Here is a 14,940-nt window from a genome sequence, read left to right as displayed (position 1 = left end):
TGCATGTCTTGGCATGGGGAAGAGAAGAGCAATTCTCTGCTACACCATTTTGGTTTTCAGCATAGGCAGAATCATTGCATCATTTATGTAAAAAAAAATAGGATGCAACCTATTCCAACCTGAATTGTGTCCCCCAAACTTCAAAAACCCTAGTACTTCAGAATATAACTATATTTGGAGATAAGTTCTTTGAAGAGACTGTTAGGATGGAGTACTAATCACTAATCCAACATGTCTAATATTCTTATAAGAGGAAGAAAAAAACACTAGGGGCACACCTTACATAGAGAAAAGCCAAGTGAGACAAAGTGAGAAACAGTCATCTATGAGCCAAGAAGAGAGGCCTCAGGCGAAACCAAATCTTTGGCATCTTATCTAGGACTTCAAGCCTCTAAGATTAAGAGAAGATAAATTTCTGTTGCTAAAGCCACCCAGTCTGTGATTCTTTGTTATAGCAGCTCTAGCAAACTAATATAACCCCACCATTATAATACTAACTTTTAGCTCTTCTAATAGCATTCTACAGTTCAACAAGCCTTGAAGCTTCTTTGAAACACTAAAGTGTGTGTTTGTTGGTTGGTGATTGAGACGGATAGGAGTGAGATATGTATATGTAGACTCCGTCAAACATGTGTGCCTGATTCTTCTGATGTTCTGGGCATTAATCTATCAATTAATGGCTCCAGCATGTCTGAAGTTTGGCAGTATAATCAAGTATGTATATTAATCATTGCATTGCTCCTTCTTTGTGCACAGTAAAATACATTTTATGATTATATAAATCAATATGGAAACTAGATAGGAACCCACACTTTTGGTGGGGTGGTAGAGAGCAGTACTAAGGTTTGAACCCAGAGGCTCTGAACCACTAAGCTACATCCTCAGTCCTTTTTGATTTTGAGACAGGGGCTTACTAAGTTGCTGAGGCTGGCCTTGAACTTGTGATCCTCCTACCTCAGCCTCTGGAGTTGCTGGGATTATAGGCATTCACCAACATGCCCAGTAAGAACACATACTTCTAAGATTAAAAACTAACAATTTAAAACTAAAGAGAAGAATTGCTCTTCTCTTCCCCATGCCAGAAACATGCAAAGATTGTTATTAAATGAAAAATATTTTTTGCAATAAAATTTACAATCAGAAATTTTAAAAAGCTCAGTCATTTATTTAAATTGTAAATGTTGCTACCATTCTTTCTTCCTTGTGATGTGACAGCAATATACATAGAAAATAATAATACAGCTTTGTATTGTCACATATGTACAGAGAAAACTGCAATAGTCATAATCCTATAGCTGGATGAGTTACAGCTAATTTACATATTCCAAAAAATTCCAAAATTAAAAATAAAGTTTTATAGCATGCTATCACAGTAATGCACAGGGATAAGGGTTCAACTCTCAGCAGATCCTCAAAAATATATTTTCCTCTTCTAGATTCTTCCTTCTTCCTCAGTTTTCACACTGATTCAGTCTCCAAATTCTGATAATCCTACTTCTGTTATAGCTCTTGACTTCTTCCCATTCTATTAATGCCATGTCAGTTTGCATTCTCATACCCTTTTGCTTGAGGTATTACAGCAACATGCCAATTAGTATGACTGGGTCCAGGCTTATCCCAACCAGCCTATTCTCTACAGCACTGTTTCCCAAATCTAGGATAAAAGCTAGTTTTCTGTTCTTAAAATTTTTTACTCCATTACAGATTGATTCTTTTGTGTAATATAATACAAATGAAATACTGGTAGAAGTAATAAAGTATTTTATAGTATAGAAGTATTGAAGTGGTTTGCAGAGTGAGAATAGGTTCAGTTTTAGTAGCTATGGCCAAATAGCCTTGTGATTCTTCCAAAAATATTTGAAAGATTTTGGAGCCCAGCTTTTATATAACATTTGGTATAAGAAACAGAAAATCACTTTGTCAATTTGCTAAAACTTTTGATTTGTGTATTTATCTCATCATGTTTTGGTAACAATGGCCTGGCACTGGCCTGCAGAGTGTATATGAGTAGTCCTGCTTTGGATGCTTGTGTATGCTATAAGGAAATATTTTCAAGAGTAAACGGGATCACATTTATTTGCTTAAAATACCTCAATGACTTCTTTTTCCCTGTCTATAAAAGGCCCAAATACCTTTGATGATTCTTTAGAATTTGACCCTTCTTTAACACCCATCTTCCCTGCATGTTCCAGCATCTCAACCAAATTCTTCATATGCTTTTGTGTTTTGCGTATACTGTTCCTTCATGATCTTCTACCATTTCATCTTTGTCTTTACAGTAAATTCTGAGCTTGCTGAAGCCAGAGATGATGTCTGCTTCATTACCATACCCCCAACACTTATCAAAGGGGACTGCACTCAGTGCTCAATCAAGGGTTCTCAATGATAGTTTGAGAGGGAAGACGGACAAAGATACTTTTACATGATTGTAACTAAGAAAACACAGTCAATAATTTATCTAGTATGATCCTAGGATAAATCCTCCATTCTTCACTTCATAGAATATTTTTCCTCTGTGACTTAGCTTCATGACTGAAGAATGAGATTCAGTTTTGCAAGCTGAAGGACATGTTCATTTTGAACCTCCATAAAAACCATCAAGAAAGGAATGAAACTCTCCTCCTGTGCTTTATTGTACACATACCTTTATGTATTGGTATTTCTCAGTTCAAAAACAAAGTATATCATACCTCAAGCCAAGCAAATGCATCCATTGATTGGTCTAGGTGTCCACAGGGAAACAGCAGCAGCACTGCTGTTCCTATAGACCTTCCACAATGGAAAGGAACTGAATCAACATGTGGAAGTAGAGGGGAAAAGGACTGAGTAAAAGCAGACCATTTTAATGTATACATCTATGCCTAAAAAAAAAAGCCCAAAACTTAAAGTCTTTTATGCTGTTCCAACAACATAGATGTGACCTCATGAAAAACTTAAGTCACAGACTCTAAAAGACATTTAGCAGGCCAAAAATCAGCTAGTTTCAGGAGGATAAAACCCATTCAAATAAAGCCAATTAAAAAAAAAACCCTAATGTACTATTAGAAAATGAAGTTTAAATTTTTCATTTGCAGCTTTTCAAGGAAATAATGCAAAAAGGCAAAACTAACTGTGAAATAAAAAAATCTTACAAATCTTCCCTAGGAGTGAAGCAAGGTTCTGGTTATGAACACTTTGGGGCTAGAGATGCAACAAGCCACCCCTGCATTCTCTTTTCATAAAGCATGGCCAGATTGAGGTACTGCTCACTATCCTCCTAACTTCTCCCTCATATCCCACATCAACTTCTACCCATCTCATTGACTCTGTCCTACTTTACAGTCCCATTTTCTTGTCTGTTCCTTAAGTGTAGTCTGACTTCTTTCCCTGCCCTAGTCCTAGCACAGAACAGCAATGGTAAATATCTGATGGAGGAGTGATTCAACAAAAGAATGAACAAATGAAAGGATATCTCTCAGATAGCAAAAGGTCCCATGAGATATTATAGATTAACACAATATAGAGGCGTATACATATAACAAGTAGGAACACTGCCCATTGAATCCCATTTCTTAATAGCTCAGAAGAACAGTTCATCCCCCTCTATATATATATATATATCAGAGATAAATGAAACAATCCTATGATATCTGAGATGACTTCTTTAACTTATGGGTAAAAAAAAGGGGAAAATCAAGCTACTTCAGTAATGAGTCACCCCAATGCTGAAAGGAAAGGAGGAAGCAAAGAAGGAAGGAGGAAGGGCTTCTCAAGCATGTGACATTGAACACAAAAGAAGTTCAGACAACAATCCAGGCAGACCTAAAGGATGCACAAAGCTTCCTATCTTCTGTTCCTTCCTAGTCCCACAACACAAACTTTTTGTGCAAATCACTTGGTATTTCCTGTATATGGTTCTCTTTACATTTCTGGATGCCTTACTTAATGCCACAGTAGGAGTGGATGCTCCTCAAATAAACTGTCTTATACTTGTCCCATTTTTCTCAGTATCCAGAAAAAAAAAATGCTTTACCATAATTATTCTCTCCATCCGAACTGTCACCTTCTCAACCTGTACTGTTCAAATGCTATCTTTCAATCCTTTAAGACCCAGATCAAATGTTGCCTCTTCCAGTAAGCCTTCCCGATCCCCTCAACTAAAGTCAAAGCTCTCCGGATATTTAACTGTATTTTCTTTTGTAGCCCTTTTTATTTTCTACTTTTCCCAAAGTTATTTGTATCTATGTATTAAATTATAAAGCCTAAACTCTTCTACCTCAACCTATCCAATCAGGATGTATGCACTGTAGGTAACAAGCTAAGTTTGTTCAATCATTAAAAATATCTCTTCCTAGAAAGCTAAGTAGCTTTCCTTCTCCCTTTTACTTCTTTTCCAAACACTCTGCATTCTGACATGTGAAACTGGAAAACACTTTCATAAAGAGCTTTATAATTCTGATTTGATTGAGAAAAAGTACCTCCAAAGATGAAATATTTGGCTTTCCTTATGAATGTGGCATAACACCTTAATGGATCTGCCTTCCCTTGCTGTCTCCCACTGTGAGACTGACAACTAATAGGATTAGCAGTTCCATTCTAATAACCCAGCTTAGCTAAAGGCCGGCAAAAAAATGACAGCCTCAATCTGAAGTACATGGCCTGGGAATCCATCCAATTATTAACTAGAGTAACTGTTATTACCTCTCCCAATCAAAGGAGAGGCAGCTGTTAATCTTTGGTGGCTTGCAAGGGCTGGTGGCCTTTGTATGTGACTTTTCTGTAGACAGTAATTATGTTCTTTGTGATTATGGAGGAAGGCCTCCCTAACCTTTTAGACAGAGGTGGCAGATGGGAAAAACTGTTTGCATGTTCATTAGCAGGATAGGCTAGATTTGTTCTGAGCATCTGTGGCACCTTAAGAACTGTTTAGAGATAATACAAGTGGTTTTGGCAAGTCCATAAATTTGCTACCCAGTAGTCCAATTTATAGATGGGGATCCTGGAGTAAAATTTTTTATGGTTCTGTTCCTCATATGGAAAACTTTCTTACCCTTAAAGGACATCATCCTATTCCTCTATTATTTTTCACCCGTAACATTAGTTTTAAAAGAAATAAGCACTTGTAATTCTAGCTATTCTGGAGGCTGAGGCAGGAGGATGGTGAGTTAGGAGGCTTAATAGGTAAAACAAAACCAAACCAAAAAAAAAAAAAAAAAAAAAAAAAGGCAGAATGAACCGGTGGTCCTCTTTCTATTTTTCCTTTATAAGACTTGGATGCCAGCTTTATTGGCTTCTTCATATTTCCATAACCTACATAAATGTTTATGTTCTGTTATTCAGCTACTGGCAATAACACTTAAAGGACTCAGGTTCTGGGGCAAGGCTATCACAAGAATGAAATTATAAACTTGTGGGAACATGGTGCCAAAAGGAGTGAAATTATAAGCTACAGTTTAGGTAATATGGTAAGAGGACCTGAGAGTGCTGGAAAAGACTTCTCAAAAGATCAAAGGACCAATTCCTTTGTGATGCTAATTAGAGGTTGGACCCTTTGGAAAACTCTCCCACAAGGAGTGGGACTGTGTCATTTACGACCCATTTGGAGTAAGGGGTGAAAGAGGGTGATATAAAAATTGAAGGATAAAAGCAGGACCTAAGACTTGAATACTCTTTTGAAGTAGTTTTGAGATAGAGAATCAAAGATTTGTAAGGAGTTCACTGAAACAATTGAACAAAACTCACATAAAGTACTTTTATTTTCCCTATCCTGAAGCTCTCCAAAGCTGTGTTATGCCCACAAGCTAGTGACTGACAGAATTAAAAATAAATGCAATACAGATTGATTAATACTATAATAAAGGAACAAAGAAGCTGCACGCATGTGGAAGAAATAGTTCCTCTGAGTAGCTTTTTAGGACATAACTGGTATCAACATGATTTATTTTCAGAGCTATGATGATATGAAAAATTAGAAGACGAAGGACCCAAGTTAAGGATCTATATATGAGGTTTCCTGTACAATTTCTTTATCTTTCCATCTTTCCCAAATTCCAGGTTCACCACCCACTAGTTTACAGCAGGACCTGAGAAGTCTTAGCACAGCAGTTTCCTTCTTTCCTCGTCCTAGCTTCTCAAGTGTCTTGACTGTCTCAAAGCTTGGAGGTAAAGCAAGTTTGAGATTATGAAACTGAAGAGAATTTGCTTTGGGCAAGGACAGATGAACCAGTAATATGGAAAAACTCTTCCAGGTCTAAGGCTTTCAGGGGGCTGGACCTTAGAGCTCAGAAACTTTTCCTCAGAGATGACAGGGGAAAGGAAAAAAGTATTCCTATAGTACCCTGATTTCTCTCCATTATAACACTTGGGCTTCTTTACTGATTTTTCTATTATTTAATTATAAACTAGATCATGCTAATTATCTATTTACTTAATTGCAAACTAGAGAATGAATATTCTAACATCTGGTGCTATAATAGATTTAGCAAAAAAAAAAAAAAAAAGCAAGTATTCAATGTTCACTGAATTGAAGAATTAAGGTACAGTCTAATTTCTGACACTCTGACATCAGAAATTCCATAAGAGGAAAGCCCATCAATGGGGGTGGTGTCTAGAAACACCATGTGCTTAAGAAAGTCAATGTAGGAGTACAGGTAAGTTAGAAACTGTGGAAGAGGCTACTGGCCTACTTGTCTGGGCTGACAAGGGAAGGCTGACCCTAGTATTAGGCCTGCTTGAAGGGGTTAAGCCCAGAAAGGGAGACCAGAGACAGTAAGGTCAACTGCAGGGCCTTTGCTAACCATCTTTGCTTAACATCCTGCCTTATTCATCTTGGCACTAGTTCTTTTGTCCTATTCTCAGGAAAAGTAGAAAGCCAGGTCCTCCTATATACTTAAAGAAGGAAGGAAAGCACAGTTTTAAGAAGTAGAAACAAATTTATGGTGAGAAAAAGAACCCAAATTTTACTTTCTCAGAGTTCCAGCCTTGAGGGCTACTGAGAGCAACATTTCAGGGTCTGTCATGTGGCAGGCCCCAGGCTGTTCTCTCACACATTCTCCCGATAATTCTGTGAGACAGGAGGCAGGAATTGATATTCCTTTCACACAATGAAGAAAACTAATCTTAGAGGAATCAGTTAATTGCTCAAATTAACACAGCCAGCAGAGGCAGAGCTGGGAATGCAAGTCTAGCTTTATCTGACTTCTGATAGTGTGATGGGTTTACAACAAGAATGTTGTTGGAAAATCTAGTGTATGGCTACATATATTATATATGTTTGACTTTTGGCATACAACTAAATATTCCAAATTTTCAAAATCTTCATCTCAATATTACTAGAATTTTTAAGAATTTACTTAAGAGTTGCAAAATATAGTAGAGTTTCTGTATGTTCTAATCCAGCTTTCCTTTACGTTAATCAACCATGGTATACTTATCAAAATTGAGAAAGGACATTGGTACCACACTCCTAAATATATACTACAGCCTTTATTTGGATTTTCCCACTGATTCCTTTTTTTGGTTACAGGACTGAATCTCCATTTAGTTCATCCTATTTAGAAGACAAGGTAGCATTACAGAAGGGATCCTGAGCTCTCTTTCAGCATTCCTAGCAGCTTAAAAAAAAAATCTTGAGATAATCCAGACTCAGAGAACGTAAAGGAATGCAAGTTTGATCATCACAAGTAAATAAAAAGGAAATGAAAGAGCTAACTAGATTCTAAAAGACTGAAACATGAGTAGTTCTTTTAACTAGTGGTGCGGTTCTTGAGACTGTCAGGAAATGTGAAGAAATGTGTACACTGCAGGAGGGAAGCATGGCTTGGGTAAGGCAGAGGGAATGTGGGACCAGGGTTAGAAGACATCCCAGATGGCATGGCTCAAGATGGGCTTCCTGCAGCTCCAGTTCCGACTGGCTTTCAACATTTTTCCTAACTAGAGCATTCTTTCAAAAACTCTTTTTTCCCCTGTATATAAGTGAATGGGAGCTCATCCCTGTAGGCTCAGCCACCAACTTCAGCATAGATACTCTTTCAGGTAAGCCTTTCTGCATGTGCCCATGATAAGATATTTACTGCAAAACAGTTTTGCTTTTTTCAAGAAGCACTTGGGTTATGAGAGCCTGGTGAGAGGGAACAAAGAAGGTCAAACACAGCTGATTTTAGAAATGGTCTGGCTAGAAATCACTGGGTCTGCTTAATTTAGTCTAGAGGAAATGAAAGGAAGGAAATGGCTAGTGATAGGTTTCTCAAATGGATTATCTGGAGCCTGTTTTCTTGTTTAGACCTTTTTATTCTCCAGCATCAAAAAAGGCCTACAGGAGAAAAACTGGAGGCAAAAACAGTGCAAAGGGAGATGGCGAATAGCAGCCTTTCAGACTCGTACTTCAAGGTACCCAGGTTAACCTATACTTTGGGCATGCAGGAAAACTGATTAACAATGCTGAACGTCTCTTCTCCATTAAAATGTGGCACATGATGGTTATAAAGTTGAGAACAGTTTTATGAACTTTTTCAGAATATATGTTCTTTCTTCTTGATTTTGAAAAAAAAAATGAGCATATGTTTACTGAAGAGTTAATACAGCCCCAACAAATTCTACCATTAGAATTAATGTGCACTAGTAACTTGTAGCTGGTGAAAATAAGATCTTTACTAAAGGTGAACTATTTAAGGCAAAGGTGAACTTATTTAAGGCAAACAAAACTCAGAGAAGTCATTAAGTCTGGAGAATATGGGACCATTAGAGAATCTTATTTTTTTATGCAAATGCAAATATAAAGCCCTTTCTCATTACAAGGAACACTCTTAAAAGTTCATTTAAAGAGAAATTTGATGATTAATTTATATTTTCTCGAAGTTTTTAATATACAGTCTGAAACAGCATGCAAGTTCATATCCCCATAATATGAGAAAGTAATCATATGAAAAATAAATGTGAAATTCCTAAAAAGAACCTATACCTCTAAAAATATTAAAAGGTACACAATACAAGGAGACCTTTTTGGCAAGGACAGAAGAGGCAAGGATCTGAGAAGGGTAAGCAGAAAAGATATACTGCATGGGGGAAATCAGACAGAAAGGGTTGCTAACTTAATGACATAAAGGATTGCAAAATAATTCACTACCAGCTGTAGCCCAGACCAATAACTATCTTCTAGATTGCAAGCACCTTGTGAGCAAGTACTGTCTTAGACATCGTTTAGAGTCTGAAAGCAAAGGGGATAAGAGTGTAGCCTATAATAATTCTACTAGAGTTTGAGCTCCAATTCTTCCACTTATTACCACAAAACATCAGCCCAATTACTCATCCTCTTGATGCCTCAGTCTTATTATTCATAAAACAGGAATCAAATTGCCAATTCAAGTGGTTGCTGTAAGTATTAAGTAAGTTAATCTGCATATATATATATATATATATATATATATATATATATATATATATCCTCTTCTTCATAGCCCCTTATTTCTCCAGCTAAGTATTTAAAATATTTTCCCCAATATTAACTCTTACTCTAGAGGTTTTTTCAGCCCTCACATTTCACTTCCACTTCATTTGATGCTAAGTGACAGACACTCATTTCAGGAGACTTTTAAAGTTCTTAGGGAAAATCCTGGGATCTTTGTGATATAATAAAGTTGTACTATAGTATGAATCTTCTTATAAATATATTTATTTTAACTAAGGATCTACCTATTCAATTAGTCTATTCGTCTCAGCTCCTATGAAAGGGGTCTTTTCTTCTCTGACCTACTACATCCATGAACAACTCTATACTTCCTTAATCATAATAACCATTTAAATTCTAATTATTTAATTGTTCAAGTGTAGAGCCTATAGCTGTCTTATTAACTGCTATTTCCCATGTGTTTGGCACATGAAATCACTAACAGTTGTTGAGCTCATATACACTACACACACATGAACCAGGCAATCTTTTTAAGTACTGCCTTGCAAAGACTGTCTCATATAGTATCACAACAGTTGATACAATTATTATTCCCGTTAGTTCCACTTACATGAGGTTACTAAAGCTCAGAGAAGATAAGTAACTTGCTTATGATTATATAAACAGTGCTAATTTACAAGCCAAACCCAGATATGTCTGACTCTAGAATCAGAGTTTTTATCCCACATACTGTATTTCTTCTCTCATAGCATGCACTTTTTAGACTTAAAACTTTTTTTAAAAATAGTTGGATACAATATGCTTTATTATTTATTTATATGTGGTGCTGAGGATCGAACCCACGCCTTGCAACTGCTAGGTGAGTGCTCTACCGCTAAGCCACAATCCCAGCCCTATATTAAAAACTTTTTAGAATTAAAACGTATGTAAAATGAAATAGTTAATAAAAAGATAGTGTTGGAGGGCTGGGGCAGGGGCTGAAGCTGGGGCTCAATGGTAGAGCACTTGCCTCACAAGGGTGAGGCACTGGGTTCCATCCTCAGTACCACATAAAAATAAATAAATAAATAAAGATGTTGTGTCTATCTACAACTAAAAAAAAAGTTAGTGTTGGAAAGGTTCCCTATACCAATGCTAGCACTATACACATGATAAACTACAAACTTCTAGATTAGAGATGGTTCTACATATTTCTTCAATAGATGAGAGAATGATATTCCACAGAATATATTAAAGTAGTTATTTTTGGTAGTTTGTAAATGTATGTGATCTGCAGTCCTACTATTTTTCTGATATATTTTACAACTCACTGTCTTGGATTCTATAACAGGCTTGTTATTACATCAATTCAGCAAATGATCTCTCTAATACCTAGAATATGTAAGGAATATCAAGTTGGTATTTTAGAAGACAAAATCTAAAAAAGCAAAAATCTCACATAACTAAAATCTGTCCTTTTGATTATGTATTCAATAAATAAATTATATAAATCATAGGCTTTTTTAGATTTAAAAACACATCTAATTGGTCTTTGAAATGAGTACAATAAAACCTGGAATATATAAGTGAAAGCGAATAGAAACAGTAAGTAAATGTTAGTATTATAAGCCTTCAAATTTAACACCAATTTCTCCCTCTGAATAGACTGACTTTGTGATGTAATTCTCAGCATCATTAAATTTGCCAAGTTGGTCATTTTTGTAAAGAAATCTATTTGGCCCCGACGGGCATCTGTTTTGCATGTTTAGGTATTTGCTTGCCTTAAGGCAAGAAATGGACTAGAAGAAAACAAAAACAAAACCCACCATTTTATTTTAACAAATATTTACAGACTGCCAATTATGTGTTTCTTAAGCAGCAGAAATGCTGAAGTACACTGTCTCAAAATAAGAAATAAAAAAGGGCTGGGGATATGGTTCAGTGTCCCTGGGTTTAATCCCCAGTACCAAAAGAATATCTTTATGTGGTGAAAGTGGGTGTGTATTGGGGGATAAGAGGAGGCAAAGGAGTAGGGTGGGAGACAGCTGGGTTTTTAGGGGATAAGTTATATAAGAAATAACAGAGTATGGGACAAAATCAAGAGACTATAGCCATTGGAAATGGTTAGTATGGCATAAGAGTGGGCATTATGGTTTGGATATGGAATTCCCCAAAAGTTCATGTGTGAGACAATGCAAGAACTTTTTAGTGGATCAATCCACTGATATGGATTAACTGGGTGGTAACAATAGGCCAGTAGCCAGTAGGGTTTGGCTGGAGGAAGTAGGGAATGTGTCTTTGGGGTTTATATTTTGTCCCTGGTAAGCAGAGCTCCCTCTCTGCTTTCTGGTTGTTACATTCTGAGCTGTGTTCCTCCACCATGCCCCTCCACCATGATGTTCTGCCTCACTTGGGACCCAAAGCTATGGAATCACCAACCATGGACTGAATGTCTGAAAGTATGAGCTAATATAAACATTCCCTCCTCTAAATTGTTCTTGTCAGATATTTTGGTCCCAGTGATGCAAGAGCTGACCAAAACAGTGGGGAATATTGATGCCACAGAAACAGGAAGAAAATATATTTTTGTAGTGACCCTTGTATGCAAAGATAGTTTCAATCTAATTCTGAAGCAACATAGAGCCAGCAAAAAGTTTTAAAATAGGGATTGACAAGCCTAGCTTTTCACTTTTGAAAGTAGTTCTGGAAACTACAGAGAGGACAGTCTGGAGAGAATTAGGGGAAAACAAAAACAAAAACCAAAGAACCCAAATAGGTTATTGCATTTCAACTGAAAAATGATTAGGATCCCAATACCAGCAGTAGTAATAATTCAAATGAAGAGGAAGGGGTGACTGACTATAAATTATATTTATAAGAATCAGACTTGATGGTTGGGCACAACGGCGCACTCCTATAATCCCAGTGACTTGGGAGGCTGAGGCAGGAGGATCACGAGTTCAAAGCCACCCTCAGCAATGGCCAGGCACTATGCAACTCAGTGAGACCCTGTCTCTAAATAAAACACAAAATAGGCTGGAGATGTAGCTCAGTGGCTGAGTGCCTCTGAGTTCAATCCCCATTACCAAAAAAAAAAAAAAAAAAAAGAAAAAAATAACCCAATTTGGCTGCTGACTATATATAAGAGGTACAGAAAATTTAAAATTTTCAAACAAAATTTGGTTTTTAAATCAAGAATCTTTTACATATAAGACAAACTGTTCTGATACATGATCAGAATATCCTTCTTGAAATAGATTAAAATTCATTTGGTTAAATCAAGCATAAAAAGAATCTAATAATTTTGAGGTAGTATCTCAGTGCTAAATGAGTTAGGGAGTAGTCACAGGATGCAGAACTCCAACCGGGGCTGGGGGGTCGTGGTGAGAAGCACACCCTAATGCTTCCTTTGCACAATGCCAAGTTAAAAACATTTCTAGGGCTGATGTTGTAGTTCAGTGGTTGAGTGCTTGCCTCACATTTGTGAGGCACTGGGTTCGATCCTCGGCACCACATAAACAAAGATTAAAAACACACTTCTAAAAACCATTTTAATTTTCATATGTAATCTTGGTAAGTAAAACACTAGCTACAGGGTATTTGTACACAGGACTGAAATTTGGACAAACTATACTGCATATGTCATAAATTAGTGATCAGAGTGCAGTACTATAATTCCATGGAAAACATAAAGGAGTATAAAATCTAAAAGGGAGAGAGAAAGAAACAGAAAATATACCACTATTTCTAGGAAAGGCAATTTTTCTTTCAATGAATGTAATACATGAGTTGCCACGTATCCCAAACAATAAAACAGACTTAAATTTCTCTTTAATTTGCACATATAAGGATTCCTGTGGCATTACTGTATAGGTCCCATTGTTCTTTAAGGATTTTGTGTCCTTAAAGAACAAAGACACTTATATAGCAGTATGGGTTTGGTATTTCTACCATGAACAGAGCAGTAAGGGCAACATCAAAGGCCAACATCAACTGTACCCAAACATAGAATACCTGGAACAGTTTAAGGGGGAAGGTAGACTTTAATAATAATTGTATGACTGTGTGCTTTGTCTTCCAAGACTTGGCAGCAGCCATAAATGCAGACACAATGTGAATCTAAGCTCTGTAAGCTACCAGCTGCTTAGACATCATTATGTCCTTCTCAGAAGGTGTATTTCTGACCAGAAATATAGTTATCATATTTCAGATGGCTTGGATGTGGCACTGCCTCATAGCCAGTAGACTGCAGCAGTTATGTAGTTATGTTGCTCTTGCTCCTCTTTTTTTTTTTAAAAAAAAAAAACTTAATTTGATGCTTCATCTGCAAAGTCTAATTTGTCTTAACTGAAATTCCTAGTTATTACTTTCCTGATTGGTTACTATTCAAGACACTGACTACCCCTTGTGTTCTTACATTAGTATTTTATGTCTTACTATCTACTGTTGCTTAACATTTTCATTAGTTTTATTCAACAAACATTTATCAAGCACATTTATTGCTTTAAGTTAACCAACCTATAAGAAGTAATTTTCATTAGTTAATAAAACTAAGTGATAGGAAGAGCCAATTTTTTATAGCTGAACTTCAGTAATCCATTTGTATGCCTATGTTATAATTAGATATCACAAAAACACATAAATGATATACCTCATGCCACGTATATACAAAGAGGAATACGCAAAGATGATCAGAGAGAAGAAGCATAGTCTGGTCATAGATTCATCCAAGTCCCCATTTTAATTAGATAAGAAATCTACTAAATTTGTGTTTGTGGCAATTGATGATAAAAAGAGTGTATACGATTCTCAAAGTCCTCTATCAAATGTACTCAGCAGTCTAATCACAGTGTGTCCCCAGATATGAGGCAGTTTATCAGTAATCTTGATTATAAGGCTATTAATGTATTATTCATAAGATCATTATACATCTTACTGCTTATGTATAGAGACTGCTTTGTACCAGCAAGAATTTAATGTAAATTACAGAAATAAAAAATCATTCGTTTCTGACAAGTGGTTCACATAACATTTCTATTTATCAAAACAGACTACCAGTATATACCATTACTTGTCATTTACATGGGGTTTTCTATTCTAAAAGATTCAAATGCATTGTCACTTTACTTTTATTATTATTGTTTAAATATTAAAAATAACTTAGGTCAAGAAGTATGAGTTAAATATACCTAATCTAAATTACAAGAAAGATTCATTCCATATGGTTTATTTCAATTTGAATTTGGCAGAGATCTTTCTCTAAACACTGAACAAAGACTAGTTCAAGGATTGCTGACTTCAATTCTGTCAATAAAGCCATTGTTTCTCTTCAAACAGTGTATTAATTTTTAAGTTTTATGTTTTCAAGAAAGAAGAGTAAAATGATAATATTCTAATTATTAAATATGGAGCTCCTTTACATACAGCATATATACCAGATGTGAATATTTGGACAGAGAAATAGATTGTTGAAACTCACATACAAGACTTGAACCTAAGATTTATAGACTAAGGGTAGGGAAATAAGTATTTCAACCTTAAGTGTAAATGTTAATGAAATGCTGGGGGCAGGTAGG

At 36.1% G+C, this 14,940-nt stretch overlaps 1 protein-coding gene across 9 annotated transcripts in view; it reads right to left on the bottom strand.

The window, feature by feature from the left end:
- Scaper (S-phase cyclin A associated protein in the ER) overlaps positions 1-14,940 on the bottom strand; it is a 447,154-nt gene that overhangs the window by 134,691 nt on the left and 297,523 nt on the right. The window lies entirely within an intron of this gene.

The sequence above is a fragment of the Callospermophilus lateralis genome, chromosome 3 (genome assembly GCF_048772815.1).
Source record: "Callospermophilus lateralis isolate mCalLat2 chromosome 3, mCalLat2.hap1, whole genome shotgun sequence".
Taxonomy (NCBI): Eukaryota; Metazoa; Chordata; class Mammalia; order Rodentia; family Sciuridae; genus Callospermophilus; species Callospermophilus lateralis.
Note: the sequence above shows the minus strand (reverse complement) of the source record. Positions and strands in the feature narration are given on the sequence as shown.